Source organism: Myotis daubentonii, chromosome 18, assembly GCF_963259705.1.
Source record: "Myotis daubentonii chromosome 18, mMyoDau2.1, whole genome shotgun sequence".
NCBI lineage: Eukaryota > Metazoa > Chordata > Mammalia > Chiroptera > Vespertilionidae > Myotis > Myotis daubentonii.
In genome coordinates this window covers 11,429,269-11,438,160 of record NC_081857.1, presented here as the reverse complement: position 1 = coordinate 11,438,160, position 8,892 = coordinate 11,429,269, and the positions used below count along the sequence as shown (strand labels likewise).

Genomic DNA, 8,892 nt, shown 5'->3' with positions numbered 1-8,892 from the left:
GAGGCTCACTAATAGCATGGACACCTCCAACAGATTCGGAGGAAATACACCCCTGCCCCCTTTCTTCCCTGTCACTGTCCTTCAGTTCTATTTGGTTAGCTCTTTTTTTCTTTTTCCTTTTTCTTTTCTTAACCTGTGACGTTTTTATTAAATCCACAGAAGTAAAAAACATATTGTGAGGGGCCGGGGAATGGGGCTACCAAGGAACGGGAGCTGGACCACCGGAGGCGAAGGGCGCAGCTGACAGGGCATGCCCCGGCTAAGCCAGCTCAGGGGCCATCACCAGGGCCATTTGGCAGCTCCTGGGAGCTCAGGCCGGCACCATGCAGGCTCAGCGGTGGGGGCTCCACCAGCACAGCAGAGAGCTTGGTGTCACCAAAGGCTTCATTCATCAAAGAAGCGCTGCAGGCCGATGATGGACTGCACGTCCACCTTGTCCTCCTTCAGCTTGTTGAATTGCTTGAACATTGGGCCCACATCCTGGGCAAACTCCTGAGGGGAGCTGGGGGGGGGGGGGGGGGCGGGGTAACAACTTCTCCTGGAGGCAGGCGCGATCAGGGTCAGGTCCAATGTGCCACCAGGCTGATCCACAGAAAAGATGGAGTTGGTAGCCAGCTGGTGCAGGGGCCGGCAGGGCTTGTGGCAGAAAAGGGCCAGCAGGACACGCTCACACTTCTGCTGGTTGGCTGGCGAGAGCTTGGCCACCACACTTCTGCTGTCCCCACCGTCCAGGCTCAGGCTGCCGTCCTCCTCCTTCAGGTCAGGCAGGACGTGGCTGAGTGAGCAGCTCCACTCCTCCCCCGGCACATCCTGCTGTCCAGGTGGAAGCAGAACTCCCACTGTATGCACATGACCAGGTCGCCTGGCTTCTGACAGACACGGAAGATGGTGGCGCTGTCATCCAGGGCACCGGGGCCGCCAGCTGCAGCTGAGGTGCCCTCTGGAGCCACCACCTTCAGGCCAGAGCTGGTCCTGCCACTGGGGGAGACCAGGCGGGGACCCTCCGCACTGGGCCCTCCGCCAGAGCCACCAGCACGGGCTTGGTCTCAGGGCCCTCGGTGGCAGGCAGGGCACCGATGGCAGCCTCTGTCTCTTCCTCCTTGACAATGGCCATGCCAGGCAGAGGCTAGGCACCAGGGGTGCCGGGCGCAGTCCCCGGCTGCCCGGCAGCAGCAGCTGCAGCCCCAGGCTCAATGACGATCAGGTTGGAGTCCTCGGTGGTGCTGCCTGGGAAGACCTTGAGGACTGGTGGCTGGCTGGCAGCTGTGAGGTCAAGATCCAGGCGCTGGAGACTCACCCGTGGCACCTTGGGCATGAGGCCACTCATTTCACCCTCACAGGAGCGGGACCGTTTCATGCCTGGCACATGGGGCTCTGCACTCAAGTAAGAGTCATCTGACGCGAAGCCATAGCCTTCTTGCACATCTATGGGCTGGCGGCCGCCAGAGCCCTGCTTTGCTGCTCAAGGGTCCCGGAGCCCAGGGAGGGGCCATGGGCGCAGGCCGCTCCGCCACGATCTTGCCCAATGCCTCAGCACTCTTGGTCCAGGCGTTGAGGTCCCACTGGAACTTCATCTCGCCGTGGGGTTCCACGGGGTCGACGATCATCTTGAGAGCCCGGTGCAGCTGGAAGTAGCTCAGCTTCTTGGAGAGCAGGAGGGCCGTGCTGTTGTCACTCTCCAGAGCCCACGAGGCGAAGCGCCAGAATGTGCTCCTGGTGCTTCTGGATCTTGGTCCTGGTCCAGTGCTGCCGCTGCAGGCGCTCGTGCTGCCCCTCCGTTACCTTCTGGGCATCATTGACCAGCACGCGGCCCCGCTTGTTCAGCTCCTCCATGATCTGCAAAATAGCCATCTTCACATCCACCTGGACACGTTTCTGCACGTCGGACACTTGGCGAACCGAGCTGCGAACCTCCTTGGTGGTCTTCTGCAGGGTGGCACGTTTGTCCCAGGCGCTTCACCAGCGAGGCCAGGGGCTTGCGCTGGTTCCTCACGGCGCCCTCCAGGAACTGGTATTGGTGGTCCTTGTGGGCGCGGAGCTGGCAGTCCCGGCAGGTGAAGGGGCCGCAGCCCTCGCAGAACAGCAGGAGCGGCTCGTGCTTGTGCGCTCCCCATCTCGGGACTTGGCTGCGCGGTGGAGCGCACTGCATGGTCCTCTGTGTCCTTCACCCGCGGGTGCGCCTCCACGCAGGTCTCCACGCAGTCGCTGGTGGCCAGGGCGGTACCCTCGCAGCTGGGGCAGCACTGGTTCGCGTCCTGGGAGTCCGTGGGGGCCTTGTTGCCACCGTCACGCATGAAATAGTTCTCCTCAGTGTCTTTGGACAAGCACTGCTGCTTGCACACGGGACAGGCCAGGACGGCTCAGTCGCCCGCCGCCCCGCCCCGGCGTCCCCCGAGCTGTTGGCCAGGCAGCAGGGCGGCTTCCTCTTGGGCCACAGGAGCTCCCGGCACAGGCCGCAGAGCCCCCGCAGCGCCCGCAGCTCCCGCAGCCCCAGAGCCTCGCCGCCGCCCCCCGCGGGCTACGAAGCCGAAGCCGAGCCCGAGGCCGCAACAGGGCTGCTCGAGGCCGCCATTCACACGCCGCGGGGAGTGTGTGTGGCGGGGGGGGGGGGGGGGGGGGACTGAGGGGCTTGGGCCCGCCGCGCAGGCGCAGACACGCTCGTCGCCAACGGCTGCGCCGCCGCGCCGCCCGCCTTTCCTCCTCAATGGCCGCCGAGACCCCGGAAGCGCGCCACGCCACCAGCCGCTCGCCGCGCCCTCCCTCCTTACCTCCCCATCCCCCCGCAGAAAAAAGTCCCTTAGCTCTCTACCTGTGAATTGAGAACTTCCCATGAGCAGGGCATCGCGCCAGGTCACGTGGGTTCCAAACCAGATAGGACCCCGCTCCCGCCTCCTAAGGAGCCCATGGCCTGTGTGTGTTCTCCTGGGTCACGCTGCCAGCACAGTGGTGCCCGGGATCAGGGCTGTTCCGGGTGCTGGTGTGCCTCACGGAAGAGGACACGTGCAAACCTAGTAACCCCACAGTCACCTGGGTGGGCTTCCTTCTGTGGAGCTGGGAGGCCACCCTGCCCTTTTGCCGGGGCTGCCAGATCTCCTGTGGCCAGGCTCACAGGGGCCCCTGTGATTCCAGGGGAGAAGGAAGCTTTGGGGAGACCCGCCAGCCCTCCCTCTGAACTAGGACAGTCTTCCTCCCTCCCTCCGCTCCTCATTCCAGGGGCTGGGAGGAATAATGCCATTGGCATGCAGTCCTGGGTTCCACTGAGGATGCATGAGGCTGGGGACAGGGTGCTGGTGCCATCTTCCAGGGATGGCTGTGTTGGCCCTGCGAGCACTCAGCTTGGAGGTAATAAAAACTTTCTTTTCTTTTATCTTTCTGTTATCAGTAAACAAAGCAGATCCACTGCCAGGGTGACACTGAGAGGGAGGAGAAGGGTACTGACAGGGTGCCTGAATGAAGGGAAGTCTGCTGGGACTTCTGGGGATATTTCCTCACTTGTAAAAGGAATTATTGAAACATGCCCCTTTTTGCCTTTGAACATTTCTTGTGTTGCTGGTTTAGTGGTAATGAAGTCCTTTAGCTTTTTTTAATCTCAGAGAAACTCTCTCTCCTTTGATTCTAAATGTTAGCATTGCTGGGTAGAGTAATCTTGGTTGAAGGCCCTTGCCTTTTATCACTTTGAGTATTTCATGCCAATTTCTTCTGGCTTACAAAATTTCTGTTGAAGAATCAACTGATGGTCCTATGACAGCTCCCTTTTACATAACGTTTTTTCTCTTGCTGCTTTTAACATTACTTGTCTTTAACCTTTATAATTTTAATTATGATGTGTCTTGGTGTGGGTTTCTTTAGATTCATCTTATTGGGAACTCTCTGCACTTGTTGGAGTTGTATGTCTATTTCAGTGGACAGGATAGGAAAGTTTTCAGTCATTATTTCTTTATATTTTATTTATTTGTTTTTAATCCTCACTCAAGGATATGATTACTGATTTTTAGAGAGAGAGGAAGGGAGAGAGAGAGAGAAACATTAGTGTGAGAGAGAAACATCAATTGGTTGCTTCCCGTATATGCTCCAACTGGAGATCAAACCCACAATTAGGTATGTGCACTGATCAGGAACCAAACCCACAACTTTTGGTGTATGGGATGAGGCTCCCACCAACTGAGCAATAGTCATTATTTCCTCGAGTAGGTTTTCAATTATTTGTTCGTTCTCTTCTTCTTCTGGCCATCCTATGATGTGAATGTTGGTATGTTTGTTCTAGTCCTTGAAGTCTCTCAAGCTCTCCTCCTTTTAAAAAAAAATTTTTTTTTGGCAGTTCCAATTGGGTGTTTTCTGTTACATTGTCTTCCAGATTCCGAATTGCTGATTCAGTTCTCTGCTTCATCTTATCTGCTGTTTATTCCCTGTGATGTATTCTTTATTTCAGTTACTGTATTTTCATTTTAAGTGGGTTTTGTATGTTATTTTTTAATGTTTTCTCTTTGTTGATGTTCTCACTGAGTTTATCTATTATTCTCCTAAGTTCATTGAGCATCGTTAAAACCAGTGTTTTAAGCTCTGTTCCTCCTAGATTGCTTGTCTCCATGTCCGTTAGTTACTTGTCTGAAGTTTTGTCTTGTTCTTTCATTTGGGGCATGTTTCTTTGTCTCCTCATTTTGGCTGATTCCCTCTGTTTGTTTCTATGTATCTACTACATCTTCTGATCTTGGCAAAATGGCCTTCTGTAAAAGGTGTCCGGTGGACATGAATGGCATAGTCTCCTTTATAACCTAAGCCAGGTGCTCCAGGAGTGTCCCTTGTGTGGGTTGTGTATGCTTATTTGCTGTAGTTGAACTTCGAATCTTCTTGGCATATTTGTGGGTCGGGTTAATCCCCAGGCTGACTGGCTGTGAAGGCTGGCCATGACTGTAGTGGACAAGCTGATCTGTGGAGGCTGACCTCACAGAGCAGAAGTTACTTTAGTGCAAACCGAGTATGCTATTTGGATATGTCATTGGATGGTGCTCTGGTGTGGCTTAGAGCTGGCCACCAAGAGTGTGGGCTCTGTAGCCTCTTGGGAGGTGTTCTAGTGCAGGCCAAGACCACCATTACTTGTGCTGGGCTTGAACCACCTGGTAGCTACAAAATGATCTGCAGTTGGTTGCCACTTGTGCTGGGATTGGAGGTGCTTGAGAGAGGGTATGCTAGGAACTGAGCCCTGCTGCCACTTGTGCCAAACTTGTGACTCTTTTTTGGGCACCACTGTGAACGCTGAGGCCAGCCACCACTTTTGCTCAACTTGTGGCTACTTAATTGCAACCATATCCCAAACCGTGCCTAGCCACCCCTTAGGCCACACTTGGGGCTGCCTCAAGGGAGTTGCAGTGCAAGTTGAAATCAGTCTCCATTTCTGCTTGGGCCTGGGGCAGCTTGGCAATAGGGATGGGCACACTGAGGCCTACCGCTGCCTGTGTGGAGTTTGTGGAAATTTGAGATATTTTTAGGAAAGTCCACACCACAAGCCGAGGTAGACCACTTGTGTGGAGCAGCTACTGGGAGAGACTTGGGCTCGTGTGTGAGTTGGGTGGTACAGGGCTTTAGGGAATCACTGGGGTGTGGTGAACAGTGTTACCCAGGTTACTGGAGAGCTCAGATTTGGTGCCTGCCCGGAACTGGCTGGCTGTTTGGGAGGCGAGTTCAATAAAAGAACAATGGCATCTGCCAGCACTTCTGTCCCCAGAGAGTGTTTCCTTGACCCCTGCCTCCCTGTCCGCCTCCGGTAGCGTCAGTTTAGTCCCTTCCCATTTGTTCCTGGCACTTTTGACCTGATGTTCCCACAGATCCTGAGCCACTGAGTTTTTGAGCAAGCGCATCTGTTTATGATCCCTTTAAGACCTGCAGTGCCTAGGTCTCCCGCAGCCCTCTGTCTAAATGGGACGTTATAATCCCCCTCCCCCCATTTTTCACAGCAGATGTTATGGGGACTCCTCTTCCTGGTACTGGTGCCCCAAACGGAAGCACCTGGTGTGGAGCTGAGACTCCTCAATCCTTAGGGCAGACCTCTGGGGCTAAAATATCCCTCTCAATTGTCAGTTGCCACCCTGTGGGTGTGGGACCTGCCAGTTCAGCGTCTCTACCCCTTCCGCTCGTCTTGACATGACTTCTTCTTTCAATCATTTATGTACTATTTTGTGGGTGTTTTTTTGTTTTTGTTTTGTAAGAGAGCATTTATTCGGTAAATTATAAAGGTAGAAAAGTAATTCCAAGAAGTAAACAAGTTATGGAGGTAAAGGAAGGGCCCTTGGAGTTTGGGAGTGGGGAAGCTAATGGTAATGTGGGGGGAGGGGGAAGGCAAGGGCGAGCTCCCTGGAGGGAGAGCACCCTATTTTGTTTTTTAAAGATTAAAAAAAAAAATTTTAAATAAAGAAGAAGGGAGAGAGAGAGAAACATCAATGTGAGTGTGAAACATTCATAGGATGCCCCTGCACACCCTTTACCTGGGTTTGAGGCCACAACCCGGCATATGCCCTGACCAGGAATGGAACCAGCAACCTTCTGGTGCACGGGATGACACCCAACCAACTGAGCCACAATGGTCAGGGATATATATGTACTCTCTTGAGGGTGGTGAAATCCTTTATAGGATTTCTGCTCAGCTAGTTTTCAGATGGTTCTCAAGAATGGTTGTGCTATAATTTAATTGTAATTTTCATAGCAGGAGATGAGCACAGAGTTTACCTATTCTACAATCTTGACTGGAACTCAGGTTTTAGCTTTTAAGATAAGTAAACAGATCTCTTTCACAGAAAGACATGTGTGTTTCAGTAGGCTACCTCTGCACTGTGCGGTGGGGGGACCCTTTTATATCTCAGTTCGCTATAGCCTTGTGAGTCTCATGGACATAAGACCCATTGCTTTCAAAGCCAGATGTTTGGGGGGCTCATCTCTCAGGTGTTGGACTTAAATGATGGGGTGCCAGATGTGAAGTTCAAACACTGCACTCCTCAGGGAGAAGTTCCGAGATGGGTTCCCGCCTGATTGTGGGTCACCATGCCATGGGTGAGATGGATGGAGAGATTGTGTTTCAGGTTCTCCTACCCATTTTGAGTGGGTTTTTCTCCACCTAATGTGTAGAAGTTGGTCAGCTAGCTTTTGGATGGCTTTCAGAAGGAATTGTTCTGTGTAGCTGTAGATTTGATGTGTTGGGGAAGAGGTTAGTTAAGATCCTCCTATGTCACCATCTTGAACAGGATGTTCAGCTTACAAGACCCAATAGGGAAAAAAAGGTAGATAATTTTTTTAAAAAAGACCCCATAGCTAGAAAGCATTTTATTATATTTCTTAAGGAGCCTTTAAGTATTTTGGTACAGCGATATTTTAAACAATGGAGGATAGTAAGGAGCAGAAAGTAATTTCCATTTGCTTTCTTGAGAACTTTTTTCTAATTTGACACAAGGAAGGCCCAAACCTGTAGAACATGTTTCTGTTGCTTTCAGCCAAACTGGTGACAATGGACTGGACACAGGATCTCACATACTTCAGAGAACGATAATTTTGCAAGTCACTTTTATGCATTTGAAATTAAGGAGGGAATGTAAGAAAGATTACATGAAAGTGAGAAAAAGCAAGGTAGAGATGGAATACAGGATAGTTACTTTCTTGAAGGCGGTTAATTCAAAGATGTGTTAACCTTGATGCCCTAAAACATGGCAGAGATTCCTTAAGACAAAGATAAAACTTTTACCAAAAAAAAAAAAAGTTGTGTGTGTGGGTATGACTACTCACCGTGACCTGCCCAGTGAGGAAATTATAACCAGATCACTCTATGAGGTTACATTACATAGAATCCACTTTGTCTACACTACACAAATCCTGGGACTTGTAAAAATATCCAGCTGATAGTATTTCCTATGCATACTGTAATTTAAAATATACTAGTGATTGCCCTAACCAGTTTGGCTCAGTGGATAGAGCGTTGGCCTGCGGACTGAAAGGTCCCAGGTTTGATTCCGGTCAAGGGCATGTACCTTGGTTGTGGGCACATCCCCAGTGGTGGGTGTGCAGGAGGCAGCTGATCGATGTTTCTCTCTCATCGATGTTTCTAACTCTCTATCTCTCTCCCTACATCGCTGTAAAAAAATCAATAAAATATTTAAAATATACTAGTAATTGAAATATAAACATGAATATGAAGTTTTCCATAAATTTAAGATTTAAGATGCAAATGAAAGCATTCTGGGTATCTTAAAAAGATAGCCAATAATAGAAAAAAAAAGTTTGAACTCTTTATGAGTGAAAAACTTACTTTTTTACATAGCCCAAACCAGATGATTAATATCAAAAGAAATCATTGTAAAAGCTGACATCAGGTGGAGCCAGAGCAGCTGTTCTAGAGAAATGTCCTTGCATGTCTTGCTCCTTGAACCTTTGGAATGTTTGAACTGGGCAAAACAACTTTTGTCTAAGCCAAAGCAACAGTGTCTTATAAACAAATGTTTGTAAAGCCAGCAGGGTTGCAGATCCTGACCACAAGGACTGACCACTATGGACTCTCTATTTGAAGATAGACTCCGTAACCAACCCTGCATAGGTAAAGAGTACCTCCGCCTTCCAGGGCCAATAGGAATTCTTTCTTCTAATATTCTCATAAAACCCCTTCATTTTCACCCAATAATTGGGATATTTTATGGGTTTCTACCTAAACCTGTACTGTGTGAATGGCAATTCTTTAATCCCAAATAAAAATTGTTGCCCTAACCGGTTTGGCTCAGTGGATAGAGCGTCGGCCTGCGGACTCAAGGGTCCCAGGTTCGATTCTGGTCAAGGGCATGTACCTTGTTTGCGGGCACATCCCCAGTAGGGGGTGTGCAGGAGGCAGCTGATCGATGTTTCTCTCTCATCCATGTTTCT

At 50.8% G+C, this 8,892-nt stretch overlaps 1 pseudogene; it reads right to left on the bottom strand.

Annotated features, from left to right (window-relative positions):
- Positions 1–116: 116 nt before the first annotated feature.
- On the bottom strand, positions 117–2,572 carry LOC132221093 (transcription intermediary factor 1-beta-like; annotated as a pseudogene).
- Positions 2,573–8,892: the final 6,320 nt, after the last annotated feature.